Source organism: Antechinus flavipes, chromosome 2 (assembly GCF_016432865.1).
Source record: "Antechinus flavipes isolate AdamAnt ecotype Samford, QLD, Australia chromosome 2, AdamAnt_v2, whole genome shotgun sequence".
NCBI classification, from domain to species: Eukaryota; Metazoa; Chordata; class Mammalia; order Dasyuromorphia; family Dasyuridae; genus Antechinus; species Antechinus flavipes.
Window position 1 is genome coordinate 225419754 of NC_067399.1, and position 13428 is coordinate 225433181.

Here is a 13428-nt window from a genome sequence, read left to right on the forward strand (position 1 = left end):
AAGTTATTAATATTCTCATGATTACTTTTTTTTACTATATAAACTTGGTATGATTTAACTGCTTTTCCCATCTTCGTTGGCTTTCATGCCATTTTCTCTTCATCATCTGGCACATCAGGGGATGAGATTATGAGAGGAAAATGTGGTGTTCTTTCATCGATAAGAAAAATAATCTGTTTTAGAAATGTAGACAGATCTATTGCATTTCTATTTTCTTCTTTCCTTTTCATCCTTAGATGCTTTTGAGATAATTTAATTTGATTAGTTCTCAAATAAAGATTTTTGCAAAATTGTTTTTCTCTTAAACACTTTTCACTGTTTTATGAGGAAATGATGCTCATAAATCATAATCTGTTTCTGTAAAATTGTACATATTATTTATATTCTAAGTATGTTCTACATATATTTTAAACATTCTACTTAAAATATAAAATAATTTATAAAACTTTACAGGCTTTTGATTGCCATATTTCATTTCTTGGTAAGCATCTACTGTGTGTCAGGCACATGCTAAGCCTTTACAAATATTATCTTGTTTGATCCTCACAACACTGTGAGGTTGAAACTCTTATCCCTATTTTACAATTGGAGAAATTGAAGGCAGACAGAAGTTAAATAACTTTTCCAGAGTCATACAGCTACTAAGTGTTTGAAATCATATTTGAAATCAGATTTTTCTGACTCCAGGCCCAGTGCTCTAACTATTGGGCTACTTAGCTTCAACTAGGTGAGGATATCATGTTTACTGGGTGAAGGAAGTTTCTGGACCTTGTGATTTTCTAATTGTGGTGATCATTTTAAACATAAATTAAAATTCCATAGAACATAGTGATAAGCCATGCTAATGTTATTTCCTTTACTCTTTTCCCATTTGGGAGGACATCAATAGTTGTTTAGATAGCTCATTAGATCTATTTTAATTAGATGATATAGCTTCTCCTTGTTTTTATTCTTTATATTTGGTGTTGATTTTGATCTTTTTTGTAAGTCTAAAATCTGACTATACATGGCTAACTTGAAAAACATCTTTACATCAATAACCATTCATTTCTTCTTTGTTAAGATACAGCCAATTTCATTTTCTATGATGTTTTTCAGGGCTTGTTATGTCTCCCAACTGATCTTGAAAAAAATTCATGAATGTGAGACCTCTGTATAGTCTTCAAGCCTTTGGATACTTTGATTTCTTAAGCATAAGTCATATTTTACAACATAAATATGTATTGTGATAAAGAGACACAGAGAGCAAGATAGAAAAAAGGGAACCAGAGAGAGAAAAAGAGAGGGATGCAAAGAGATGAAATAGATATAGAAAAGAGAGAAGAAGGAGGAGGAAGAGAGAAGGAGAAAGGAGAGAGAAAAAGACACAGAGGCAGAGACAGAGATAGAGAGGCAGAGACAGACTGACAGACAGAGAGACAGAGAGAGGCATAGACAGAGACAGAAACAGAGAAACAGAGAGATATAGATGGAGACAAAATAGAGACAGAGACAGAGATAGAGACCAAGACAGAGACAGACAGAGATAGAGGCAGAAATAGGGAAACAGAGAGAGAGAGAGAGAGAAAGAAAGAGAGAGAGAGAGAGAGACAGAGAGAGACAGAGAGACAGAGAGAGAGAGAGAGAGAGAGAGAGAGAGAGAGAGAGAGAGACAGAAACAGAGATAAACAGAGATAGACAGAGACAGAGGCCCAGGCACAGGCAGGCAGCTACTACTACTACTTTGCTCAGAAGTATTAACTTAGATGAGAGAGTCTTATCAAATTCTTCATAGAATTTCTCTTCCTCTCCCACTTTTTCAACAGATGCTAATACATAATTATTTTCATTTTTATCTTTTTATTTATATACATCATGAGCATCCCAAGACAAGATTTGCAGTTTTTTTTATTTATTCTATGACCCATTCTTGGGAGAGTCTAAACTCTCTTTTTTATATTCCTAGTCCCTAACTTGTAGTAGGTACATAATAAATACTTATTTGGTTGGTTGATTAATTATTTATCCTTTTTAGCTACAACTTCTTATCTCATGTTTTGGTACAAACCAAAAATGTATTAATATATCAGCACAGTTCCTTTCCTAGATTGGCACCTCACTAGTCATTGGACAATAGTTTTATATTTAAAGTACTTATTAAACTAGTCACTATAGATGGTCTAAAAACTATATTATTGTTAGCACCCATTGCCTCCTTTTCTGTCACTCTACTATCATCTCTGCAAAAGCAGAAGGGGGCAGCATAAGACTAAGGACCATTTTCTATTTTTTCCTTATTTCATGGGTTGTCATGACTGAAGAATCCCACACCTAGTAAACAGCCTATTGCTATTAATTTTGTGGATATTTGGCTATATCGATCCTAACACAGTATTTGAGACCATATTTGGAGATGTCCCAAAATGGAAGAAACAGCTAAAGCTTATGCTCCACTGGCATAGATTTCACTAGCTGAGGGTCACTTCAGCTCTAAGATGAGACATCAGGGTAGGAACTTTGCAAAGTTCTCCATATTTGATTCAGACCTTTGAATTCATTGGTATTAAGAACTACTGGCTATGAAACCAGCTCCCTCTGCCAATGCAACAGCTTTGTGCCTTATAGTCTTATACATCAATTAATTATTCATTCATTCAACATTTAAGTGCCTATTGTGTTTAAGATATTATTCAAAAGCCAAGGGAAAATATAAAAATAAATAAGACATGGCCCTGCCAAGGAATTTAACAGTCCACACATCCTATGTACTTTCTTCTTAGCTGGCCATATCCTTTAGTAGGAGTTGGTTGCTAATAACTATTTAGAGTCATCACTGTCACCAATCTTGATTCTCCTTTTGTTCTCTATTCTTTTATTTTCTTTTCTATTATTTTGTTAGACTAGGAGAATGTTCTCTGAGCCTGAAATTCTTTTAGAGAGAGAATCCTGGCTTCATGCCCAGCTAATTCTCCCAAAAGGTTTTGCTGGTAATAGACTTCTGTTTCTTGTACTGTCAGATACCATGGCTGACTCCCTCCCTTTCCCCAGCCATTAAGTATCTCTCAGGGATTGTCTGAGAAAGAGCTCAGACTTCCCTTCAGTGCATATCAGCACCTATATCATTTGTGGTCATACCTTGGTCATATGTGCAACATGATGCTCGGTCTAGGAGGGTGGGTGAGGAGGGCAGGGCTGCTATGGTTCCTTCTTATTAGTTACACTTTTAGATATCTGAGCCATAGGTATGAGTGTCTATTAAACTTAATTAATGTGCACATCTCGCCCTAATATCACCAGCAAATACTCGTAGTTGGAAAGTTGGTCTTTTACCCAAAGAATACCTGTCCTCAGGCAGCATCTTCATGAACATCCAGCAGAGTAAAAAGGAAATCAGCTGCAGAAGTATAATAATAAACCATATTCTACAATGCTTTTAAGTTTATGATGCATTTTCCTCACAATAGTCTCCAAAGTAGGTAATGGAAGGATTATTATGCACATTTTACTGGTAAGGAATAGATTGTAAGCTTTTTGAGGGCAGGGACTATTTTTTTTTATTTTTGCCTTTATAATCTTATGCCTGGCTTGTAGTAAAAACAATAAATGAATGAGGAATTGGAGTCTCAGAAACATTAGGTGATGTGCTCAGGATCACACATCTCACAAGTATCAGAGCTGGGACACAAACTCAAATTTTTAAACTTCATATTCAATATTCTTTTCACTACACTGTAATGCATTGCATGTGGATTGACTAGAGAAGTGACAGTGAGGAAGAGGAAGATAAGAATGTCCATGCACTCCCTCCATTCAGAAATCTGGAAGCAATAATATCTAATGGAGAGAGGGCTGGGATTTGGGAGAGCTGGGTGTCAGTCTTGGCTCTGCCACCAACTTGGCGCATAACCTGGGCAAGTTACTTAACCCCATGAGGGCCTAGTTTTCAAATCTGTAAAATGAAGTATTTGAACAAGGTAATCAGAAGAGTTCCTTTCAGAACTCTCTTAATATGTGGTAACCTGTTGTTGCCTTTGAGATTTCTGGGAAAGCTCAAACACGGCCAAGACGTAGAGAAGAGGAAGAGAAAGGGGGAGGAAAGGAGGAGGAAGGGAGAAAGAGAAGAGGAAGAATAGAAGAAAGAGGGTAGTATAGTGCTTGGAAGCCTGATCTCTGCCTGTCTGTCTTATCCATCCTAGACAATCTCATAACATCAGGTTTCAGTGAAACACAATAATCAAAAGAAGCACATTTCCCTGAGGATCCTGCACAGTCCCATCTGGAGAAAAGCAAATATGCTCATGTTCTGTTCTAAACACCACATTCTAGGAAAAAATCTGATGACAACTTAGTAAAGCACATCTGCGGGAATAGGGGTGATGCTGCTGAGACTTGAACTCAGAGGTTCTGAATTGCAATGAGCTAATCCAACACCAGTATTATTTGTCCCCAGGAGATTATCAAGTATAATACAACATCTCCTTTTACAAGTCCCACAGTACCAAATTTGCTGTCCCTAATGCTTGTTGATGGGCATTACTGGGTATCATGAGCCACGAGCTTCAGAGATTCATGACTTACCTCCCAGAGATTTCAGTTAGACTCTTGTCCAATGGGCAAGAAGTCCACTAATGTTCTTGTCCAGAGCCCACTTATCTCAGCTAAGATATTAGCTCAAGAGACTTCTGGGGAAAAGGAAAGAGAAATTTGGGGTCATTTGTAGGGGTCATTGAGAAATCCATCCATCTATCTATCTAGATATATGTATGTATATGATATATATTCCACAGTTCCTATGGTTTGCAAAAGTATCTAAGTTCTCCTCATCAACCCCCATCTAGTCTAACCATTTATTTTACAAATAAAGAAACTGAGTCTGAGAAACAGGATAATTTGTCCCAAATCATAATAATAAAATATTTTTATTAACATAGTAATTAATTATTATTTAGGATTAATAAAGTATAGAAGGAATCTGAACCCAGGTCTTCTGGCCCTAAATTCAGTGCTCTTTCCACTACCCCATACTGCTACTCCTTGTCTACTTGAGATTTTTCTGATCTGTACAGCTCTTTTTCTACTGTGTGCTGGCCCTTGAAGTATCATGAGAGCTAGTGATTTTGTAAAGACCAATATGAATGCCTGTTATTCAGAGAGGGGAAGGGAAAAATGGCTGGAATAATGGCAAGCCAGGGATGGGGATATGAATATTATACCTCAACAATCTTGTCAAGCTCCTCCAAAAGAGTAATGGAAGGATGGGATAATCTCCCTCCATAGCTGACAGTGGTGGGAATGTATGCTGGCCCACCAGCAGCCCACAACTCTGGGGCTCCTTACTCCACTCCTGAAGAGCCAGGTTTATGAATACTGGTTGAAGAGAATATGTTATAGTGAAAAGACCAATAGATTTGATATTAGGAGACTATGAATTTAATTCAAGTGCTGGTATTGGCCTCCTATGGGACCATGAATAAGTCTTTTAGCTTCTCTAGATATCAGGTTCTTCATCTGTACAACAGGAATATTTGTACTGTCTACATTATAAGGTTATTATGAGGAGAGTGTTTTGTAAACTTCAATATTTTATAAAATTGTGAGTCATTATTGTGGAATAAATAGTCCAACTATGCCTGGGCATTTTTAACCTAGAGAAATGGTACTTATGCAAGCCCAGAACCAACGAAAGACAGAGAGACAGAGAGACAGATAGAGACAGAGGGGAGGGAGAGAGGAGAGAGAGTCCTTAAGCTTCAGCTATAAACCATCATACTCCCAATAAACCTGAAACACTTCATCTATAAGATGTGGCCTTGAATGAAGTCATGAATCAATGGTCTGAACATCAGGAAGCTCAAGTTATGGATCTCTTATTAACTATCTGGTTAATCTGGTTGACATCTTGGGCAAGTTACTTCATATAACAGATGATCTTTTACATTCCTTCCATGATTCTTGTAAAAAAAAAAGTTTCAATTCTCCATGCCATTGTCGGCTACATGAAGACCACATTTTACTTTTATTTTGTGAGGTCCCCTCAGTTCCAGATCTCTCTCTTAGGTATTTATGTCCCCTTTGGAGAGGTATTTATATTCCCCTTTGAAACTAAGTCCTGGTGTGGCCCTGGAGTTGGGCCTTTGGATCTTTGAACAAGGAGAAATTAGTACTTATAACTGCTCTTGGGCCTAGTTAAGAAGCCCTAGGTTTCAAACTGAATGCAGACACCTACTAACTTTGTAACTCTGGATAAGCCATCTAACATCCCTCTGTTTCCTTATCTGAGAAAAATGGGAATAATAGTAATAGCTCAGGGATGTCATGAGGATCAAATGAGCCATGTTTGTAAAGGGCCTTATAAACTTTAATGTGGTATATAAATATGTCTATTAATATTAGTTTAGGGAGAAAGGTTTCTGCCTTATTTTAATAAGACCAGAAAAGAAGCTTTATTTTGAAGTTCTTTAAACCTTTCAGAAATAGTCCATTTCCAAGAATGTTTCCCAGCCTGGGAACTTTGTGAAGGTTAGGGGGAAGTGTCTGAGAATGTAATCAGGGAATGCTAGAGGCCAGAGTTGGGAACCTGAGTGGGGAAGGACCAGATGGGGTGGAAAGACAATGCTCAATGAACAATGGGGAAACCAGAGCCTCTGGCTTGGTGTTGCCTTTCAGAGAGGCTGAAACCCAAGATCCACGGTTTGACCTACGCCCTCCAGTCAAAATTGTGACACTGGAGGAGAGAGAGGGGCAGTTGTGTATGTGTTTGTACTTATGTGTGTATGCTTGAATCTGCTCCACCATTCCACCTCCCACAAGCATAGAATGTAAGTTCCTTGACAATTAGAGCTATTTCTCAGTGCTTAACAAATGCTTAACAACAAATGTTGGCTGGTTGGTTAGTTAGTTGATAATGACTGAGGAGATCCTTTAAAACCCACTCCCAGTAAATTCTGGGCTGAAGAAGGAATGGATGTTGCCCCACGAAACCACTCAGGTCACCATTTAATTTGACTCCACATTGACAATGAGACAACTAACTTCATTATCTCAGTTTTTTCAATCTATTCTGCATGTACTTACCTATTTACACATTGTCTTCCCCATTAGAATGAAAGCTTCTTAAGAGCAGGGACTGTTTTTCCTTTTTCTTGATATTGCCGACATTTAATAAGGTGTCTAGCAAACAGTAATTGCTTAATAAATGCTTGTTGATTAATCGGTTACCATGAAGTAGAAAAGAATTCATTAGTACTAGTTGTCTAACACCATATCTGAATAAAGGACATGTCCAGCTCACTTAGAGTTGTCTGTCCCCTTCATCCATCATTGCAAACTAACATTCCATACTTATTCTTATCCTGTAGTTTATATACATGAAACTTTGAATTTCATCTATCTTAAGAAACTTTAAGCTCACAGAATCAAAGAACTGGATCTGGATGGGACCTCAGAAACCATCTGGCCCCAACCCCTCATTTTATTTTTTTCCCATGGTCACACATGGTCACACACATGTCAGAGATAGGGTTTGACCTAGATCCTCTGATACTAGATCCAGTGCTCCTTCCACTGTACCACATTATCTCTCTCCATCAATTCATTTGACAATCATTTATTAAGCACCTGTTATGTGCATGGCATGGTAACTAGCCACTAGGGATATGGAGATAAAACAAAAGGTAGTCACTGCATTTAAGGTTCTCACATCCAACTGGAGGAAGACTCTATGTGCACGGATTAGTAAGGGCCACTTGGAGAACATAAAACCTACTATGCTAAGCTATGAGTTCATTCAGCAAGGTTTTGTCCCTGGTATGATCCCTAAGGGATGTGTTGCAGAAACACAACAAGTACTCCCTATTGGCCCTCTCAACTGTTGGGTTGCCCCATGAACATCTCTTTTCTCTTTTCAAAAGACCTGCAGCAGCAGTGTCTAGAACCACACACAACAGAACACTGGCTGGGCTGCTTCGCTGGTCCAGTACAATGCTAGTCTTGCCAGCAGGCTGAAGATTCTCTAGGTCAGGCACCCATCCGGCCCCGGGGAAACCGTACATGAAGCCAGAGATCATCCAGACAGATAAAGAACTGAACTCTGCTACCTTGGACAACATTAGGGGATTCTGTGATAAGGGCCCCGCAAACCAGGTCATGGCTACCCGCTTCCTGCTGCTCAACTATCTTCCATGTGCCCTAGAGTTGATTGCCTCGTGATGCCATGTGCTTTCCACTTGCATCTCCGCAGATATGCTGCTTGCCTTGATCCAGTTTCTGGGTTCTCACTTAACAGCACTTTCCTGGAAATGGAAACCATAATTCTGGACTCAGAAAACAAATTGAACCTATGAACATATGAACAGGCACTGGTCCAGAACCCACATGATTCTGTGTCTCTATGCCCCTATTCATTTAAAGTGACAACTACAGTAGCATCATTTGCAAGGATGTGTGTGTGTGTGTGTGTGTGCGTGTGTGTGTGTGTGTGTGTGTGTGTGTGTGTGTGTGTGTGTTGGGGGGAAGGCAGCAATAATACAGTGTGAAGTACTGCTTAATCTAGGTGCTATAGTGGATAGAACACCACATCTGAAGTCAGAAGGACCTGAGTTCAAATCTAGCCTCAAACACTTATTAGCTGTATGACCCTGAGCAAGTCACTTAATTCTGTTTGCCTCGGTTTCCTCATCTGTAAAATGAGCTGGAGAAAGAAATGAGGAAATTTTCTTTGCCAAGAAAACCCCCAATTGAGGTCACAAAGAGTCAGATATTCCTGAAAAAGACTGAATAAGAACAACAAACTGACAAACTGGAGTGTATCTAGAGGTTGATAAATTAGATGGTGAGACATCTTAAAATCAGTTTACTGAAGGATTAAAAGAAATGGAAGATGGGGGCGGGCAGCTAGGTGATGCAGTGGATAGAGCACCAGCCCTGAAGTCAGGAAGACCTTTGTTCAAATCTGGCTTCAGACACTTAATACTTCACACTTCCTACCTGTGTGAGCCTGGGCCAATTACTTAACCCCAATTGCCTCAGCAAAAACAAAACAAAACAATAACTGTGGCTTTTTAGCTCAGAAAAGAAAGGACCTCGGGAAGATAACAGAATGTAATCTTGTTCAGATGAGACTAGATATACCTTGAAACCCCAAGAGTTAGTGATTTTATAATTTTATAATTGTTTTGAAATAACTATCATGTGATTTCGTTGAAAAATTGTCATGTGATTTTTCTCTACCCACCAGTTGTTAATACCCTCTGCCTCTCCCCAATTTTTTTACTTTATAGTTACTTTAATATATTTTGCACTTAGTTCTCTGCATATACATTGTTTCCTTCCCATAAAACATAAATTTCCTGAAAGCAGAAACTGTTTCATTTTTGTCTTTTAGCAGCCAGCACTGTGCCTGGCACATTGTTATTGTTCAGCCATTTCCAACTCTTTATGACTCCATTTTGAGTTTTCTTGGCAAGGATACTAGAGTAATTTGCCATTTCCTTCCCCAGCTTATATTACAGATGAGGAAACTGAGGCAAACAGGATTAAGTGACTTTCCTGAGGTCACACAGATAATAAGTGTCTAAGGCTGGATTTGAACTCAGAAAGAGGAATTTTCCTGACTCCAGGCTCAATTCTCTATCCACTTCATCACCTAGCTGCCTGAGCTGTGTCCGACACATAGTAAACACAATAAACAGATGCTTGTTTGATGAATGTTTCTGGAAAGATTCGATTTATTCTACTTGTCACCAAAATGAGGAGTAAGAAAAAATAAGGTTAAAGGGCAAATTCATATCCTCAACATGAAGATATTTAATTATAGCTATCCAATGAATAGTGGAATGAGTTGCTTCTTCAGTATATGGGATAATTAGCATAAAGGATTTAAGCAGGGAATGGATGACTGCCTCTTGGGTATATTATAAAAAAAATTCCTACACAATAAGTATGGAGTGGAAGCTTCAGTTCAAAAAAAATTATTTTTGAAGCTTCATTTCTAAAAGCATTTACTTAAGTACCTTCCATGTAGAAGTATTATGCCAACTACTTGAGATACAAAGACAAAAATGGAAAAGTCCTTGACTCCAAGGAGCTAATATTCTAGGGGAAGGGGTGAAATAGCCCAGGCAATAAAATTCAAGATGGCCATAGTAATTCATAATTTAGAAATAATTTATTTGTAACTGGCCTAGATGGTGTGCATGGCCAGGATGGACCTCCAGTAAGATTCTGGCATGGTTCCGTGCCCAACGGAAGTAGGGACAACCTTATAAGCATTCTTGTTCACCCTTGCTGGCACCTTTGACATTAAACAGTAACTCGACTTTACAGGACAAAAGATACAAAGGCAGATGTTTTAACATATATAGGGATCAGGGTTAGGTGACCACCCTCATGGAACAGATATCCTTGGGAGCATTGTTGATCTGGCACTTTGAAGTGCAAAAGAAGTCCCCTAATCTAGCTGAGCAGACCTTTCTCTGCAAGCTCCAGGCCCTAAAACTGAGGGAGGGGAGGAGAGGCCAGTCCTTTGTCCATTTCAGGGGGAAATGCAATTTATATACAGGCGTGAAAATAAAAAGTTTAAATGAAATAATATTTTTTTTTCAAATAACAAGTATTTATTTTCCTTCTTGCCTTATTTCCCTTAATTGAAGAAGAAAAGCAAATCTCAGGTGGGAGAGAGTGCTAACAACTAGAAGAAGGGAAGAGATAGCAAAAGTCTTAGATGACTTTTGAGTTCTAATCTAGAGAAAAAGAAAGAATTGTTTCTTTTCTAAGTCTTTAGAGAGATTTCTACTTTATACATATGCTCTCAGTACAGTCTCTAAGGTGTCCTCCTTATTTCAGATTCTGTGATTCTATATAAGATAACAATCCTCTCAAAATGCCTTTAGAGGTTGCCTTCCTATTTATTTAATTAAATGAAACAACCTAAATCTTTCAGGCCTTTAAGTGATTTCACTGAATCATTTTCTCCATCTACTAATCCATCTTAAACCTTTCCCTCTTCTCTAGATAGGGATTTCCAGCTACATCCTGTCCTCCCTTGCATTTCAGATGCAACAAATCTGTAAGCTTTGGTTAGCACTCTGCCTCTCTTTAAGACTGTGAAGATCTGGTCTCATATATTGGATTACTTGCTGTCTAGGAGAGAGGAGTTAGGGGAAGGGAGGGAGAAAAATTTGGAACACATTGAATGTTGAAAACTATCTTCACATATATTTTGAAAATAAAAAGCTATTATTAAAATAAAAGAAAAAGAAAAAGAAAAACTGGTCTCCCTCCAAAGCTCTGAATTCATGAGTACACAGATTTTTTTCCCTTTTTTGGTTAGTTTTTTTTCATAGAGGCAGCTGGCTTAGCTTTTCCTGAGGTATGTCTTATTTCCCTACCGAATAATAAAACCAGCTTCATTAAGAAAACTGCAGATTCTGTAGATGAGAGCCTTCCCTTAGAAATATAAAGAGCAGTTCTTGAAGAAGCTACTTAATGAAGCCTGACCCATTGGGGGAAGGCCTGTTTCCAAATTGTTCAGGTTTGAATTTTCTTTCTCAGATCCTATAATTTTCCTCCCCAAATTCATACTTTATCTCCTTATCTGTGGAAAAAAAAAAAGCCTTCATGACTGCCCTCACTGAATCATCTTCATTTTTGCAATTTCTTATTTTTCCACTTCTTAGTGCTTTCTAACTGGCTATTTTGGGTGAATGATGGGAAGTTCAGGAGGTCTGCTAAGAGAGTTTTTCTCAGCGTTCTGGTCCAGGTTCTGCCTCTAATTAGTTGTGTAATTTAGGGCAAGTCTTTTAACCTCAAGAGGCATCATGATACAGAAGAAAGTTCCTTGACCCAGCTTCAAATTCTATTATGTTTACTATTTGTATGATACTGGGTAAACAATGTGATGGAGTGCATAGAACACTGAATTTAAATCTGATCTCAGGCAATAGCTAGGTGACTAAGTCACTTACCTTGCCTTTGTTTCCTTGGTTTCCTCATCTGTAAAATGATCTAGAGAAAGAAACGGCAAATAACTACAATATATTTGCCAAGAAAACCCCAAATGGGGTCATGAAGACTGAAAAGGTCATGACAATTACAAATCACTCAAACTTCCTTTGTTTCAATTTTCTCAACTATAAAATGAGGCAAGGGGATTGGGGAAGGAAACCAGATGACCTGGGAGATTTCTCACAGCTCCAGATTTATAATCCTATTCTGTAGATTCAGGGCAAGTCCCTGGATTTCAAGGAGGGAGCAGGGAGCAAGTATGGTGATAAGGGTACTAAATTTAGAGGAACTGGGTTCAAAACATCCCATTTCTAAGATTTCCTACATAAGAAGGTGACCTTATTGGTTGTTGATGACTTTTGGCAAATCACAATCTACCTAGTCTCAATTTCCTCATCTGTAAAATAGAAAAATGAAAAAAAAAATTAAATGAGAGAGTAGAAAAATGTTCTAGCAAATCATCGCTAAGTTTCCTTTCTAGCTTAATTCTATTAGTCTACAAACTTCTTTGAGGGCCTTAAATAGTCAGGACATCCTACAGAGTAGTTAGTTATCAGTTTCACTTCCTCCAAGGAATTACTCTGAATCAGGATGAACAAGGAAGCCCAAAGAGTCCATTCACACAATATGTCTCTACTTAGGGACTTCATTTGGTCCAAATGACAAGACATAGTCATAGCCCAGGATATGTACATTTCCCCTTAAAAACTAAGCACTATGGAATTCCAATATTCTTCTCTGGGATACCACATTCAATTCCAAAATCATCCCTGAACATACTTCTTTCCTCAACCCTAAAGAAATTATTATTCCTTGTAGATTTTGGAGAGTTCACTCATCATCTTGGGATTTTGAAGAATTTGGACTTCAAAATTTGTCCCATTCTCAATTTACTGTAAATTAAATTAGAAATGAATTACTATAACAGGAGTCAACTCATTATGTATTGGGTTTTTTGTTTGTTTGTTTGTTTGTTTTTTGTCTTTCATTTAACTTCACATTTCTGAACAGATCCTGAAATAGTAGTGTTGAAAAAAAAAATTACCAAACCTGAAGATAGTCAGGGAGCCTGGGTATATGAATAATCTTAGTCCCATACACTTCCAGAGCTGCTAATAAGTCAATGTATTTTCATTCACATGACCAGAAAGGAAAGTGTCTGAAATCTTAATTCTAGATTAATCTTAATTCAAGAGAGAAATGGAAGGAGTACTGGATTCTTTTTTTTTTTTTTTTTGCTTAGGCAATTGGGATTAAATGGGTTACATAGCTAGGAAGTGCTAAAAACTCAGCTCCTCCTGACTTCAGGACTGGTGCTGTATCCACTAGGACACCTAGCTGCCCCAATCCTCTATTTCTTAAGAATTCAGTACTCTGGTGCAGTACTAGATTTTAGAATCTGAACTTTGCTCTTTAATTCTACCATAATTCATTTGGACAATATTG

At 38.0% G+C, this 13428-nt stretch overlaps 1 protein-coding gene across 5 annotated transcripts in view; it reads left to right on the top strand.

The window, feature by feature from the left end:
* Positions 1-13428, top strand: part of OTOF (otoferlin) — a 171374-nt gene that overhangs the window by 34888 nt on the left and 123058 nt on the right. The gene's annotated exons all lie outside the window — the stretch shown is intronic.